General features: G+C 47.3%; 1 pseudogene; it reads left to right on the top strand.

The window, feature by feature from the left end:
• Positions 1-979: 979 nt before the first annotated feature.
• LOC129339949 (vomeronasal type-2 receptor 26-like) lies at positions 980-17,158 on the top strand (annotated as a pseudogene).
• Positions 17,159-17,475: the final 317 nt, after the last annotated feature.

Raw genomic sequence — 17,475 nt, 5'->3', positions numbered from 1 at the left:
CAGAAAAGTAAACTCTTTCTGTTACTTTGGAGAAAGAAAGCCCAAATAAAGGCATTTTTAGTGGTTGCAAGTATGAAGTAGAGAAACATGTTTGTAGTAAATTTCTTTGCTACAATAATTTCCAAAAAACTGCCCACCGACAGCTTGTGAATATTAAAGGCAGATGGATCCTTGATTGTTTAACAAACATATTTTTATTTTTTAAACAAAATAGGGGTACAGAAAGGGGGGAAAGGGAAGGGGAGCAAAAGAAAAAGAAATATAAAATGCACATTACAAGGACTATACAAAATATGATCTAATATTCTGGAGTATTATGAATATGCTGTATATTTGAAATTTGTATCTTAAATGTTATAAGATACAAATTTCAAATATACAGCTTTTCCATAATACTCCAGAATATTTTCTCTCTGAATCCTAATGAAACTTACCATTAGATCAACAGACATTTTATGAACTATATAAGCAAGCTGGCTTGAAAGCACAAAATTATTTAACATTAACTATCATATATTGAATATTTGAAGGTAACATAATTTATTCATTCTTGATTAGTTTTAAAACATTAACATATCTATATATCATTGCTACAATCAAAAGAAGCAAGCAATGCATTTTAAAGATATAAAACTAATTATATGTATATAATTGTATCATAAAATATTTCTAATATGTTAATTCTATTAATAAATTAACTAATATGTATAATGCTAAAACCACATCAAAATCTAAAGATAAACAGCATTTTCATGACTTCATACACATCAGAATTGATCGAAGTAGTCTATGTTGCAGATCCTTGTTTTTAAGTCTCGCTGAACCAAAATCGTCCTCCCTCAAACATTTCAGGCAGCAGTATAAAGGCACGTACTCCTTTCAAATTAGTTTTAAAATACCTTCATGTTTCTTTTAGCTTACCTATGGTTCTTTTGCCCCAGAGGAGAAGGATACAAAAGATTCTCCTTCCTTTTACCGCATGGTCCCAAATGAATCCCAGCAGTATATGGGGGTTATCAAGTTGCTTAAGCATTTTGGATGGACATGGATTGGCCTCTTTGCTGTGGATGATGACTGTGGGGACCGTTTCTTGCAGGTCCTAGAGCCATTGCTTTCTGAGCATGGAATCTGCTTGGCCTTCACAGAAAGAATCTTAAACCAAGGCCATTGGGATAACGTGGATGAAATAATTGATTTAATTAAAAAAGTATATTGGCCTTTCACAAATACCAAGGCTACTACATTTGTGCTCTATGGAGAATCTCTAACCATTATGATACTTAGCACTTTTCTTTTTTTGGGCAATCCTGAATATAAGGAAAATCTTTCATTTCAAAAGATATGGATCATGACAGCACAAGCTGATTTTACATTAGTGGGCCTTCAAAGATCCTGGGATTTCCAGTTCTTTCAAGGTGCCATTTCCTTCACAATTCACTCAAATAAGCTCTTAGGGTTCCAGAAATTTCTTCAGGATAGAAATCCTTACAAAACTCAAGGAGATGGTTTTCTCAAGGATTTCTGGGAACAAGCATTTGATTGTATGTTTCCAAATCCATGGAGGGCAGTGAAATTCCATGAAACTTGTACTGGGGAGGAGCGACTGGAGAGTCTCCCAGAGTCTATTTTTGAAATGCACATGACCGGCCACAGCTACAGTATCTATAATGCTGTCCATGCCGTGGCACATGCTTTGCATGCCTTCTTCAAATCCAGATCCAATAAGAATGCCCTTCTGGACAGCAAACGAGTCGCACTTCAAGATCTCCAGCCTTGGCAGGTAACGTCTCCCGATGAAATGTTTTCATTGCCACGAACAGGTTTATTGATATGTTTATTTAAATTAACAAATACATTTATTTAGAAGCTTGTGGGTGGTTGTGGGAGGGTTGTATGCTTGGTGAGTTTTGCCCCTTAAATAGGCAGCAGACGACAATAATAAAATGTAAAATATTTAAAACCAGCAAAAAGAAACAGCAAGAAAGAGATGGCACCATCAACAATTAATCAGTTTAAGGATCTTTCAGAAGAAGAGAGATTTCAATTTTCTTCAGAAGGCCTATACAGCTTTGTCTCTTGAGAATGGGAATTTCACAGCTGGGTGTGCATGTGTCAAACCACGGTGTTTTCTGCACCTTGAATAAGGTGGGGTCCATCAGAAATTATTTCTCAAGAATCTCAACTTTCGAGAATGGGAATTTCACAGCTGGGTAGGGTGTTACAGCAGGGTTTTATTGCTATCCTAGTCGGAAGAAAGAGGCAGACACACAGGCTTGGGTACTAAGGGCTATTTTATTAAAGCAACAACACAACATTCAACAGCGGCAACAAGGGGAGCTAACTAGTGGTACAGGTCAAGCCAGCGGTCACCATGAGACCTCCTCCTTGAACCTGTCTGGGCGAGACCCACTGCCCCGGGTGTGAGCCATCCAATAGAGATGGCTTGGGCCCGGCCGGCCAGGCAAATGGTTCCCCCCATAAAGCTCCAAACACCCCAAGCTGTACAGCCTGAGGGAAGGACTTGTCTGGGAGTTCCCATCAGGCAGTCTGCCCTCGCAGCTGGGCCATGGAGCTGCAGCTGCTCTTGACAGACCCCATTTCCCCACCAATGGGGATATGCCAAGGGTACTCACCGGCCCACTCTCAATTCCCAACTCTAACCTGCTTCTAACTTAAAAGGCTGCAGCACCACTAAGCCAATTACCACAACCACTGCAACAGAACAAGGTAGGCGGAAAAAACCCTTTGCCCAGGCCAATCAGCAAAAGGGGAAAAAATTCCTACCTGGCCCCAGATGAGGCGACCGGCTAATCCTGCCCTGATACAGGGTGCGGAGGGTGAGCCAAGCTCGAGGCGCTGAATGAGGGAGAGATACAGGTGCAGCGCACCTTAACTCACTAGCTCCGCCCCCTCCCTCAGGTCCTGGAAGGGAAGCATTGCCTTCTCTCCTTCCAGCAACAAAACACAATTTCCCGTGCAATAACAATGTCTCCCTATTTTATTTACAGTAATTGCATAATTTAACAGAACTATACCACATGTAACCAGTTCTAGGAAAAATTATTTTGCAGGCGTCATATATGCTCCAAAGTCCATACATAAAGTGTCCAGTGCTTCAAGTGCTCTATTAATATTGCAACAGGTATTAAAGTGCAAATGCTTCCTAGCACCATGTACACATTAATTATTTCATACAAGCTCGCCTTATATTCCAACTGGAGTTGGGTATAGTCCAAGATTTGGTTCCAATAAACTGTGTAGTTCACAGATTACAAGTAGACCTTTGCGTGTATTCTTTAGGTGTACATTGATAATTCTGTGACATCATTATTCTAACGGAAGGTCCAGATCACCGTTGTATCCATTTCCAAACTCTTTCTCAAAGAACACAGTTGTCAAAGTTTCATGCAGCTACCACTCCATATTAGTCATCAGTTTTCCAATTTGGCAAATGGTGAAAATTGGAAAACTGATGACTAATATGGAGTGGTAGCTGCATGAAACTTTGACAACTGTGTTCTTTGAGAAAGAGTTTGGAAACAGATACAATGGTGATCTGGACCTTCCGTTAGAATAATGATGTCACAGAATTATCAATGTACACCTAAAGAATACACGCAAAGGTCTACTTGTAATCTGTGAACTACACAGTTTATTGGAACCAAATCTTGGACTATACCCAACTCCAGTTGGAATATAAGGCGAGCTTGTATGAAATAATTAATGTGTACATGGTGCTAGGAAGCATTTGCACTTTAATACCTGTTGCAATATTAATAGAGCACTTGAAGCACTGGACACTTTATGTATGGACTTTGGAGCATATATGATGCCTGCAAAATAATTTTTCCTAGAACTGGTTACATGTGGTATAGTTCTGTTAAATTATGCAATTACTGTAAATAAAATAGGGAGACATTGTTATTGCACGGGAAATTGTGTTTTGTTGCTGCCATACTTACCGTGTTCTCTCCTTCCAGGGCAGCAAAATGAGGCTCCCAGCCTTAACGGCTGTGCCGTGGCTGGGGTTGCCATCTTCTCACCTTGAATAATGTGGGGTCTTTCATAAATCTATTCCCCAAGTAGTTCATGGTTCAGGCTATTTGACAGTGAAGGAGGTGGGCTTTACTATTCTTTGGACACCCAACCATTTAGAGGCTTAAAGCTCAAATCTATTCCTTTGGATTGCAATCAGAAGCTAAGTGGAATAATTACATTTTATTAAGGACCTTTGCTGCAACATTTTTATAATAGCTGAAGCTTTCCAGCTCCTGAAGGATAGCTCCATATAGAACATGTTGAATTAGTATAAATTAGTTCAGCATGAAATAACGTTCCCCATCTGAATAATGAGAAAATGTATGTTCTACATATTATTTGTCAGGGCTTGCCGTTGCTACCACTGGGCGGGGCACCGGCCGAGCCGGCCCTGACATCAGAGGGGTTCCAGGGATGCTGCAGGACCCTGCTCTGTGGAAGGAAAGGAGGTATACATGACCCAGACTCCCTCTCAGTCCACTCGGTGGCCTGCTCAACCTGGCCTGCTCACCCCCTGCGTCCTCCGTCATCTCCTCCTCCCAGAACTCTCCTCCAAGCCTCCACTCTCGCACTGCTCTGCTCCCACTCCACACCATCACTTCTTACTCTTCCCAGCCAACTTTTATAGGGCTTCCTTCCTACACCCCACCCTCCTTCCAGCCGGGTCCTGGGCTGCCCCAAGTAGTTGCAGCTGAGGTAGCTGATCTGGCTCCATTGACCAGCACCAGCTGCGTCTCATTGCCTGGCTGTCAAGCCTCCCTGACTCTGCTGATTGCTGAAGGCAGGCCCAGCTGTGGCCCCTTGGCTGGCTACCCAGCTCCTCCCCCAGAATGCCTGTGGCAACTCCACCTGGGTCTGCTTTGTCCCTGACCTTTCCTGGGCCAGGTTATTGCCTTCCAGCTGGTGCATAGGCTTGGGCGTGGCTTGGGGTTGTTTCTCCTCTCTACCAGGTAAGAGCTCTGTTTGGGAAGCTGCTGGGTCCCTATTCCCCCTGCTTTTGCCCTCTCCCTCTGCTCTGTTGAGCCCCCTATCACCCACCTGGAGGGTGGGTCTAGCTGGTGCCTCTCCGCCTCCTCTAGCCCTCTGAGGCCCTGGCCCTTTGCCCCTTTCCCCGGGTGTAGGTGGGTTCTGACCCTGGTTGCTGGCTGGGGCAGCAGGGCTGCTCTCTCCTGGTTGCCTCCCATTGCTCCCGCCCGGCAAGTCCAGGGGCTGAGGCTCAGACCCCGGACGTTATTCATTGAAAGATCTTTCTGCCTTCTCATGATTTCAGTAGTTGAAGCACCCAAAAGGCAAGAGAAAGCAAGCTAACAGATAAAGATCTCAACAAAAGTATTCAATGGTTGAAAAACACTTGCAGTGCCAGGCAAGATTTAGATAAAATTTAATAAAAAATTATATCAACAAGGAAAGACATTTAGAAACCTCAGTATGAAAACTTGAATACATTGGTATTGTTTCTCTCTTTCAAACAGATCCATCAATTTCTTCAAGGCATCTCATTTAACAACTCTGCTGGAGAAAAAGTTATTTTTAACGATGATATGGAAATAAGCAATGGATTTGATATAACTAACTTGGTTACATTCCCAAACAAGTCTTTCCTCAGGGTGAAAGTTGGAAGGGTAGATCCAAATGAATGTAAAGGAAAAGAATTCATCATCAAAGAGGAGTTGATTGTGTGGCAAACACTTTTTAACCAGGTGTGGATTCTACAGTGTCATTCCATTCTTTAGATGCTTAATCCAAGGACTAGGGAATTTCTTCTGTTTTTTATCTTGGTCCACTTTGTTGCTTCATCAGGGCCACATTTTACAGTTAATCCTAAAGAGAAATGCAGCATGTTTCAAATGCCTCATTTTCTACAACTGTTTGAAAGCAATTGATCAGCTAACAAATGATATAATAATGTGTAATTTCTCCCTGTCATAACCCCCATTCATGTTTTGGGACAGGTGCAGCCCCGTTCTCTATGTAATGATTACTGCTATCCTGGTTACTATAAGAAAAAAAAAGAAGAACGTTCATTTTGCTGCTATGATTGTTCTCCATGTCCAGAAGGAAAGATCTCAAACCAGAAGGGTAAGGAGTATAGTGTGCCAGCGTACGGGGTTAATTTGCTATGCCTCTAACCACTTCTTAAAACAATGGTTTGGGCCACTTTGCACAAGCAAAGTTACCAGCAGATCCCAGAAAGGCTATGGAAACTATGAACAGGTGCCTGGAAGCAGTTTGGGATGGATACGCTGAAACTTAATTCCAATAAGATGGAGGTGCTACTGGTGGGGAGGAGGTTTCAGCCAGGAATAGGATATCTGATGAAGTTGCACTCCACCTAAAGGAGCAGGTTTATAGCTTGGGGGTTCAGCTAAATCTAGGCCTCTTCTTTGATAACAAGTTCCTTTTACAGTCTCTGGTTGGTGAGAAAGCTGTGGCCATTTCTGGGCCAGAAAGCTCTTTCCATTCTGGTGAATTCTCTGGTAACATATAAATTAGATTACTGCAATGTACTTTATGTGGGGCTGCCCTTGAAGACTGTCCAGAGGCTGCTATTGGCACAGAATGCTTTGGTCAGAGTGTTGATTGCTGTAGGTCATAGGGGCTATATCTTCTTCCATCTACCCAGGATCTCAGTTCTGGGTCCAATATGTAGTGCTTGTATTGAACTTAAAAGCCCTTTATGGCTTGGGACCAATATACCTTCTTCTATATGAACCTACCTGTGTACCTCCCTCATCTTTGGAGGCCTTGTTTTGAGTGCTCCCATCATCTCAGGCTAGACAAGTAGCAACCTGGGAAAGAGTCTTCTTGGTTTTGACACCAAAACTTTGGAACTCCCTCCCCAGGGTGATGTATCTGTCTCCCTTTGTCATTGTCTTCCACCAGAGGATGAAGACTGTTCTGTTTCATTTGATGTATCCTCAGAAAATACTTATTAGCCATCCAATATACATATGTGTTTGTTTGTCTATATGGATGTATTGTATTTGTAAATACATTTTAAATGTTACTTTAGAATCTGAAAATGTTTAGAGCCAGTTGGATGTAGTGGTTAAGAACATCAGGATTCTAATCTGGAGAACTGAGTTTGATTCCCCACTCCTCCATGTGAATCCAGCTGGGTGACTTTGGGTCAGTCCCAACTCTTCCAGAGCTCTCTCAGCCCCACTCACCTCACAGGGTGTTTGTTGTGGGGATAATAATAACATACTTTGTATACTGCTCTGAGTGGGCGTTAAATTGTCCTGAAGGGCAGTATATAAATCGAATGTTGTTGTCGTTATCTGTTGTATGCCATATTTGGGTGGAAAGGTGGCATATGAATGTTTTGAATAAATAAATGTTGTCAAAAGAAGCCACTCTTCCTATTCTCACCAAAAGAAAAGCTGATTGGATGACCCCACAGTTGATGAACATGCATGTGTGAACCATCCTTTAGTTGGGAAAATTAAAAACACCACGATGAGGCATGGGGACATGAAGCTGCTTTATAGTGTCTCAGACGATTGGTCAATCAAAGTCAGTATTGTCTACTCTGACTGACAGTGGCTCTTCTGAGATTCAGGTTGAACTCTTCCTCATCACATTCTACATGGTCCCTTTTTCTGGAGATGTCAAGAACTGAGAATGTTCTGCATGGAAAGCAAATTAGGCACCCCCAGGTGGGGCCATCTTTCTGTGGGTCAGTCAGTAACTCCTGATATAATTCTTTTCCAGGAAAGGTAGAAAATGGAGACAACCCAAGATCCTCAGTTGAACCAGGGTCAGATTTATACTAGGCGTGGGCACGAACGGGGGAAAAAACCCAAACAGGCAGGTCGGTGTTTGTTCCCGATGACGAACACAAACAGACGAATGGAACCGAATATGTCCCATTAACAAAGGTGTTCAGTGTTTGGAGTTCATCACTGCCAGAGCGGCCCCTTTAGCACTTAGAGAGCCCATTTTCACAGGGAATGTGCAGCAAGCTCTTCTCCAGCCACCAACCAAGTTTAGTCAAGATTGCAGTATGGATCTTGGAGTTATACATTCCCAAATTCAATGCCCCCAGGAAACTCCCAATCAACACAAATGGAGCCACCCTCCGCAGTTCACTTGTGCCCCAAGCGGTGGTCCTGAAGGCATGCTGCCTCCCCTCTCAGGGACAGGGGGTGTGGCCACTTTCTGGCAGCACCCCCCATGTGCCCACCTGCCAGGTCTGTGGGTGGGAGGAAAATTATCCACTTACGCAGCAAGGTGGGTGAAGACTGCAGCCGCTGGGCCTGGTGGGCTCAGGGAGGCGTTGGCATGCTGCCTCCCCTCAGGTGGTGAGGAGTCTGGCTGGTTTTCAGAGGCACCCCTCATGTGCCCACCCGCCAGGCCTCCACGTCAGAGGCAGACAAAGCATCTGCTTATGTAGCAAGGTGGGTGAGAACTACGGCCACCAGGCTTGGCAGACTCGGGGAGGTGGTGGCGTGCTGCCTCCCCTCAGGGGGCAGGGGGTCTGGCCACTCACCAGCAGCACCCCCCATGTGCCTGCCCATCAGGCCTCCAAGTCAGAGGCGGACAAAGCATCCACTTATGCAGCAAGGTGGTTGATGACTGTGGCCACCGGGTAGTCAGGGAGAGGGAGACTAAGGGCTTCTGGGTGCAGCTATGAGCCGCACCTGGAAGATCCTTTGAGGGAGATGGGATGACCCCAAATAGGCGGCTGCAGGCATCACCCATCTCCCTGACATCACGGAAATGAGGGGATGGCACCGTGCAAGTGTTGGGGAAGGGACTCGTGGTAGTACCCAAGACGGAGAGGAGGAAAGAGGGAACACGAAGTGGTCATGGTGGGAGAGGAGGACCCAGGGGATCTGGGCGCAGCAATACGCCACACCTGGAAGATCCTGTGAGGGGGATGAGAAGATCCCAAATCGGTGGCTGCAGGCATCACCCACCTCCCTGGCATCACGGAAATGAGGGGACGGGGTGGTGCAAGTGGTGGGAACAGGACTCCTGGCATTACCGGGGAGGGAAGAGGTATGGACCGGGAACTGGAAAGCTCCCAAGCGAGAGGTAGTTGGGAGGGGTCAGAGTGGTACCAGAGAGGGAAAGGAAGAAATAGGGGAGCAGCAGCAGCTGCCATCACCTACCTTCCTGCCTTTGTGGAAAGGATGGGAGTCATGGCATGGGACACATTCCCCCTCCCCCGCCAGATGAAAGGGGTCCAGTCAGTCCCATTGACAGGGGAGCTGCCATGCTGTGCAACCGACTGTATCCCTATACAGTACATTTGGCTGTGCAATCACAACTGAGATATCCCTCGTGACCAAGGAGGGAGCCATAACAGGATAGTTCCTCATGAAGCAGTGGCTGAAATGACCCACCGTACTGCCTTCGCAGAAAGAAGGGGATGGGCAGGACCAGAGAAGTCATTCAAAAGGGTCAGAGTGATTGCACAGAGGGAGAGGTAGAAAGAGTGACCAGCAGTCCCGAGAAATTAGGGGGGGGGGCAGAGCAGTTCCACACTGCTCCAAGACACCTAACTTGTGCAGGCAGTATGGGCACTACTCATAACAGTTGGGGCAGCACCGCCAGACAACAACCGCCTTCCTGCCTTTGCGGAAAGGAGGGAATGTACAGGACAGGAGACATTGCTTGGATGGGTCAGATTGGTTCCAGAGAGGGAGAGACAGATACAGGACAGCGGCAGCAGCTGACATTGGCCACCTTCCTGCCTTTGCGGAAACAAAAGGAGTCGAGGGACCCGTTCCCCCTTGCTCAGAGGACACAGCGTTTGCAATGGATAGGGCCACTGTGTGGCTTGACTACACTTGCAACAGCTCAGGAGCTGTTGCTGAAGTGCCCAAAGGAGGCTGCCACCAGCATCACCCACTTCCCTGCCTTTGCAGAAAGGAGGAGTAATGATGATCTGGCTGTGCCAGGAAGGCCTATCAAGGTCTCAGAAGCCTGTTAGCAGTGGGAGTGGGCCTGGTTAAGCCTGACCCAAATGTGCCAGCCCTCATTCGAGATACCCACAGGACTCGATGGGCAAGGGTGCGTAGCAATGGCATGGAGTACCAAGCGGCAAAATGCTTTAGTAGCCTACGGAACCCCACACACTCCACTATGGATATGGGCAAGCCATGTAGGGCAATCATCTCTGCCAAGACGCGAAGATCTGCCTCTTGAGCCCTCAACCTCGCCGTTCTAAGCGGTGCTGTCCCAGACCCCGAGAGGACAACCTCCGTGTGTACAGCCTGCCTGAGCACTCCGCTCCCACCAGCCTCACCCTTAGGGCAAGGTGACCCTCCCACTGATCCACGCTCAGAAGAGCGGTTGCCCTCTTTCTCCCTCCCACAGATGTTTCACTGGGTGAGAACGGAGACCGCAGGCTCAGGTGGTGCATCTTCAGGTGCCGAGTCAGGGCCATTGATAACAGGTGCTTCAGGTTTTTGCCCCTGCACACCAGGACATCACATGCATGGCAACGTACCACATGGGGGTCATTAGAAAGGGCCCGAAAGTGCCTCTATACGGAGGCATTGAAACATAGACCAATAACTGTCCAAGGGGAAGGAGGACGAACGGTTACAGGCTGTGCTGTGGAGCGGGCCACAGATGACGGGGTGAGGGGTGGACTGCAGGTGGGGACACCACTGAGAGTTTGGGATGGGGACAGGAGCAATGTTTCATAAAACACAAACCATTCCTCCAGGGATCCATCACCCACCCCCTCCTCAAAATATTGAGAGAGATCCCCAGTACCACCCTTGGCGGCCAACACAACAGGAAGACTCATTGTGCCACCAAACTAGAATTAAGGAGGACAGAAAAGGAGAGAACACTGTGAGCCCTTAGCCAAGATGCCCAGTGAGCTTGGGCCCAGGGCCTGGCAGCAGCCCTGGAACCAGAGGGAGGGGTTAGTGCCCTAGCCCAGCACTCCCAGAGTCCTGACCAGATCAGGCACTAATAATCAGGGTGAGCCCTCAGCCAAGATGCCCACTGAGTTTGGGCCCAGGGTTTGGCAGCAGCTCTGGACCCTGAGGGAGGGGGTAGAGCCCTATCCCACCCACCACACACAGAAAAAAGCCCCGCTCCAATGCACTCTCTCCCCACCCCCCGCAAAATGCTATTAAGAGCTCTGTCCCACTCCACTGCTTACTGAAAGTGAAACCAGAACTGGGAGCGCAGTACCCTTTTATAAGCTGAGGACTCATTGAGAAACACAGGAGGCCTGTGGTTGGTAGTCAGAACTGCCTAACAGGGTTTTCAGGGATGAGATTGGAGTTCCCATGGCCACAGAACACTCCCCTCCTCCCTCCCTCCTCCCTGGTGTCTGCTCCCAGCTTACCAATTGTAACCGATTTGCAGCTCCACACTTGGAAGGACGACCTGCCCATCAAGCTAAGGTGGGCTTTGATTGGGGTGTCCTGGGTGACAGAGGGAGTGCAGACAGAATTCAGGCAATCTGTGGTCCTTTTATAGTTGAGAAGAAAGGGGAGAGTAGGAATTCCTTGCTCCTTACATGGTGGGTGAGTAAAGTGACCCTCTCCTTATGTCTGTCCTCCACATTCCTGGTATATACCCCTTTACAATGGTTTTTGTTTCCTGAAAAAAATAAGAGGTGTTGGAACTCATACTGCCTTGTCTCTGCATTTGGGACACAGAGAACAAGGCCTACGAGAGGATCATCACTGGCATGCTAGACCATACCGGAGAAGGTGGTCTTTCAAGTATATAGGCCCCAAACTGTTTAGAATCTTAAATTAATTAAACAGAGCTCTGATATATGTTTCAAAACAGAAGTATAACATATCCCATGTTGCTCCTATAGCTGAAGATACCTGTCCGAGTCTCGTAGGAATTGCTGCTTTCATGCTGAATCATTCTTCTTCTTTGCAGATATGGATGACTGCATCAAATGCCCAGGAGATCAATATCCAAGCAAGGGCCATGACTAGGGGTGTGCAAGCCAAAAATTTTCGGCTATAGCCGAAAGTAGAAAGCCGAAAGAAGATTCTCTATCGTTAAAGCCGAAAGCCGAAACAAGAATCTCTTTCGGCTTTCGACTTTCGGGATTCTTTCGGCATTCTTTCGGCATTCTTTTGGCTTTTTTCTATGGGAAAATGCCTCCGTCTTCCAGGACGCCTGGAGGAGGCATTTTCCCACCAAATAAGCCCAAAATTGGCTGGCAGCTTGTCTTAGGCAGCAGGTCACCTTTCTAGGCCATCCTAGAAAGAGGAAGGAACAGAGGAAGGAGAGAAGGAGGGAGTGGAGGAGAGTGTAGGTGATATCTCTGTTGTTGGCTTTCACAATGGGGGTATCCTTGTGCTTAATGAAAGTGGCCAGCACTAAGGCTGTGAGCACAGAGAAAGAAACTGCAAGAGAGGCTAATCCGATCCCCAAAGGTTCTTCATAAGACAGAAAATTTACAGTCTTGGGAATACATTGGTCATGGCTAGGGATGTGCGTTTCGGCATTCAGAATGCCGAAAGAATGCCGAAACAAAAGTGTTTCGGCTTCTTTCGGGGAATGCCGAAACGTTTCAGGGAATGCCGAAACGTTTCGGGTAGCCGAAAGAAAAAAGCCGAAACGTTTCGGGATTCTTTCGGCTTTCCTATGGGAAAATGCCTCCGTCTTCCAGGACGTCTGGGGGAGGCATTTTCCCACCGAATAAGCCCAAAATTGGTGGGGACCTTCCTCTAACCCTTCTCTAACAACCACCCAAGTTTCAGACAGATTGGACTTTGGGGGGCCATGTTATGGCCCCCCAAAGCAGGTCCCCCCATCCTCCCATAAGAAAGCGAAGGAGCAGCATATTGTTAGCATGCTGCTGCTGATCTTTCTTCATTATTTCCTATGGGGAAAAAATGAAGAGGCAGGCTTCCTTTGCCAATGCCCCCCAGCCCTCAGGGGCCCTTCTCCCACCCCTCCTCCCACCCCCCACCAAGGCTCAGCCTGCTCCCACTTGGGGGGGCCATTTCATGGCCTCCCCAAGTAGGTGCTCTGCTCTCATCTCTACCACTGACAGCTGGGGGAGGCTTGTGTTGCCAGGGGTGGCATTTTGCATGCAAAATGCCCCCCAACCCTCTGGGGCCCTTCTCCCACCCCTCCTCCCACCCCCCACCAAGGCTCAGCCTGCTCCCACTTGGGGGGGCATTTCATGGCCTCCCCAAGTAGGTGCTCTGCTCTCATCTCTACCACTGACAGCTGGGGGAGGCTTGTGTTGCCAGGGGTGGCATTTTGCATGCAAAATGCCCCCCAGCCTTCTGGGGCCCTTCTCCCACCCTTCCTCCCACCCCCCACCAAGGCTCAGACTGCTCCCACTTGGGGGGGCCATTTCATGGCATCCCCAAGTAGGTCCTCTCAGCCCCTAAAGTCCACCCCTTACAGCCCCACACAAACCCAATTCCCCCCCAGCTGCCACACACAGACCCAAATCCCCACATTAGCCCCTCACAGACCCAAATCCACCCCCACCTGCCCTACACCCATAACCCCAGGAACAGGCTGGCAAAGGCCAGCCCTCTCCCTTTGTTCCCTATGCTGGGAACTTCTAAACTCTCTTTCCCTGGGCAATTCTGCACAGCCCAGGGGTGCCACAATGGTGGGCACACTTCTGAGTGCCAGCTGGTCCCTGTGAAAGAGCACCTGAACCACAGACACCCTCCCTCAAATTCCCCCACCACCTACAGAGATGGCTGGCCAGCCAGCCCCATTGTTCCCTATGATGGGAACCAACTGCACAACAAAGAATAAAACAAGAACAACACAAAATAAAGTTTTAAAAAAATTATTTTCTCCCTTCCAAAGTACAAGTAGGCAAAGCATTATGACACATTACACCAGCAGTCCCCCACACAGAAAAATTAAAACAAAACTCACTTAACATCAGAGAATCACAAAGCATGATTCCTGTCAAAAACACTTTATTTCTTGAACAGCTTTAGGTTACACAGCAGGGGGGAACACCAAAGGGCATGGCAGCACTATCTTACACAAAAATAACACAACTCACTTAACATCAGAGAATCACAAAGCATGATTCCTTTCAAAAACACTTTATTTCTTGAACAGCTTTAGGTTACACAGCAGGGGGGAACACCAAAAGGCATGGCAGCACTATCTTACACAAAAATAACACAACTCACTTAACATCAGAGAATCACAAAACACAATTCCTGGCAAAAACACTTTATTTCTTGAACAGCTTTAGGTTACACAGCAGGGGGGAACACCAAAGGGCATGGCAGCACTATCTTACACAAAAATAACACAACTCACTTAACATCAGAGAATCACAAAAACACAATTCCTGGCAAAAACACTTTATTTCTTGAACAGCTTTAGGTTACACAGTAGGAGGGCACAACAGGGCATGATAGCAATGTACTACAAAAAATAATACAACCCACTTCACCGTTTTTGACAGCAATTGTGTTTGTGTGATTCTCTGATGTGAAGTGAGTTGTGTTATTTTTGCGTAGTACACTGCTTTCCTGCTCTGCGGTGCCTTCCTACTGTGTAACCTAAAGCAGTTACAGAAATAAAGTGCTTTTGACAGCAATTTTTTGGGGTGATTCTTTAATGTGAAGTGAGTTGTGTTATTTTTGTGTAAGATACTGCTTCCATGCCCTTTGGTGTCCCCCCCCTGCTGTGTAACCTAAAGCTGTTCAAGAAATAAAGTGTTTTTGACAGGAATCATGCTTTGTGATTCTCTGATGTTAAGTGAGTTGTGTTATTTTTGTGTAAGATAGTGCTGCCATGCCCTTTGGTGTTCCCCCCTGCTGTGTAACCTAAAGCTGTTCAAGAAATAAAGTGTTTTTGACAGGAATCATGCTTTGTGATTCTCTGATGTTAAGTGAGTTGTGTTATTTTTCTGTGTGGGGGACTGCTGGTGTAATGTGTCATAATGCTTTGCCTACTTGTACTTTGGAAGGGAGAAAAAAAATTTAAAACTTTATTTTGTGTTGTTCTTGTTTTATTCTTTGTTGTGCAGTTGGTTCCCATCATAGGGAACAATGGGGCTGGCTGGCCAGCCATCTCTGTAGGTGGTGGGGGAATTTGAGGGAGGGTGTCTGTGGTTCAGGTGCTCTTTCACAGGGACCAGCTGGCACTCAGAAGTGTGCCCACCATTGTGGCACCCCTGGGCTGTGCAGAATTGCCTAGGGAAAGAGAGTTTAGAAGTTCCCAGCATAGGGAACAAAGGGAGAGGGCTGGCCTTTGCCAGCCTGTTCCTGGGGTTATGGGTGTGGGGCAGGTGGGGGTGGATTTGGGTCTGTGAGGGGCTAATGTGGGGATTTGGGTCTGTGTGTGGCAGCTGGGGGGGAATTGGGTTTGTGTGGGGCTGTAAGGGGTGGACTTTAGGGGCTGAGAGGACCTACTTGGGGATGCCATGAAATGGCCCCCCCAAGTGGGAGCAGTCTGAGCCTTGGTGGGGAGTGGGAGGAAGGGTGGGAGAAGGGCCCCAGAGGGCTGGGGGGCATTTTGCATGCAAAATGCCACCCCTGGCAACACAAGCCTCCCCCAGCTGTCAGTGGTAGAGATGAGAGCAGAGCACCTACTTGGGGAGGCCATGAAATGCCCCCCCCAAGTGGGAGCAGGCTGAGCCTTGGTGGGGGGTGGGAGGAGGGGTGGGAGAAGGGCCCCAGAGGGTTGGGGGGCATTTTGCATGCAAAATGCCACCCCTGGCAACACAAGCCTCCCCCAGCTGTCAGTGGTAGAGATTAGAGCACCTACTTGGGGAGGCCATGAAATGGCCCCCCCAAGTGGGAGCAGGCTCAGCCTTGGTGGGGGGTGGGAGGAGGGGTGGGAGAAGGGCCCCTGAGGGCTGGGGGGCATTTTGCATGCAAAATGCCACCCCTGGCAAAGGAAGCCTGCCTCTTCATTTTTTCCCCATAGGAAATAATGAAGAAAGATCAGCAGCAGCATGCTAACAATATGCTGCTCCTTCGCTTTCTTATGGGAGGATGGGGGGACCTGCTTTGGGGGGCCATAACATGGCCCCCCAAAGTCCAATCTGTCTGAAACTTGGGTGGTTGTTAGAGAAGGGTTAGAGGAAGGTCCCCACCAATTTTGGGCTTATTCGGTGGGAAAATGCCTCCTCCAGGCGTCCTGGAAGACGGAGGCATTTTCCCATAGGAAAGCCGAAAGAATCCCGAAACGTTTCGGCTTTTTTCTTTCGGCTACCCGAAACGTTTCGGCATTCCCTGAAACGTTTCGGCATTCCCCGAAAGAAGCCGAAACACTTTTGTTTCGGCATTCTTTCGGCATTCTGAATGCCGAAACGCACATCCCTAGCCATGACCAATGTATTCCCAAGACTGTAAATTTTCTGTCTTATGAAGAACCTTTGGGGATCGGATTAGCCTCTCTTGCAGTTTCTTTCTCTGTGCTCACAGCCTTAGTGCTGGCCACTTTCATTAAGCACAAGGATACCCCCATTGTGAAAGCCAACAACAGAGATATCACCTACACTCTCCTCCTCTCCCTCCTTCTCTCCTTCCTCTGTTCCTTCCTCTTTCTAGGATGGCCTAGAAAGGTGACCTGCTGCCTAAGACAAGCTGCTTTTGGTATTATCTTTTCAGTGGCTGTTTCTTGTGTGTTGGCCAAAACTATCACTGTGGTAGTAGCATTCATGGCCATCAAACCAGGATCCAACATGAGGAATTGGGTGGGGAAAAGATTGACCAACTCTATTCTTCTTTCCTGCTCCCTCATTCAAGCAGTCATTTGTATGGTGTGGCTTGGGACCTCGCCCCCTTTCCCAGATTTTGACATGCTCTCTTTGACAGATGAGATTATTGCAGAATGTAATGAAGGGTCCGTCACTATGTTTTATATAGTTCTGGGCTACTTGGGACTTCTTTCTGTTATCAGCTTGACTGTGGCTTTCCTATCTAGGAACTTACCAGATAGTTTCAATGAAGCCAAGTTCATCACCTTCAGCATGTTGATCTTTTGCAGTGTTTGGTTGTCCTTTGTTCCAACCTACTTAAGTACCAAAGGGAAATATATGGTAGCCGTGGAGGTCTTCTCTATCTTGACCTCGAGTGCTGGGCTATTGACTTGCATCTTTTCCCCCAAGTGCTACATTATTCTGCTGAGATCTGAGCTGAACAACAGGGAGAAGCTAATTAGAAGAAGGAATTAAAGCATTTAAGCTTCCTCTTGAAGACTTTTTGCACTTTAGAGTAGAGCTGATGGTCCTAGTCTAAAAGTATTGGAGAGGGCCAATAGTTGATCACATGCTTCTGATGACCAAGAATTTCCCACTTCTCAAAGCCTCGAGGACAGATGTGGGGGCTGTGATGGGGAGGGAGTCGGAGAGAAGCTAGGGAGGAAAGAGTCTGCTGTCTACTCTCATAGTCTCTGGTCCCTCCTTTTATTTGTTTAAGCCCTAGCTACCTACAATCAGTCAAAAGGGGAGACGCACAGCCCCAGCTGCCTACAATTAGTAAAAAGAGGACA

This window comes from Eublepharis macularius, chromosome 12 (genome assembly GCF_028583425.1).
Source record: "Eublepharis macularius isolate TG4126 chromosome 12, MPM_Emac_v1.0, whole genome shotgun sequence".
NCBI lineage: Eukaryota > Metazoa > Chordata > Lepidosauria > Squamata > Eublepharidae > Eublepharis > Eublepharis macularius.
This window is presented reverse-complemented; position numbering and strand designations above follow the sequence as displayed.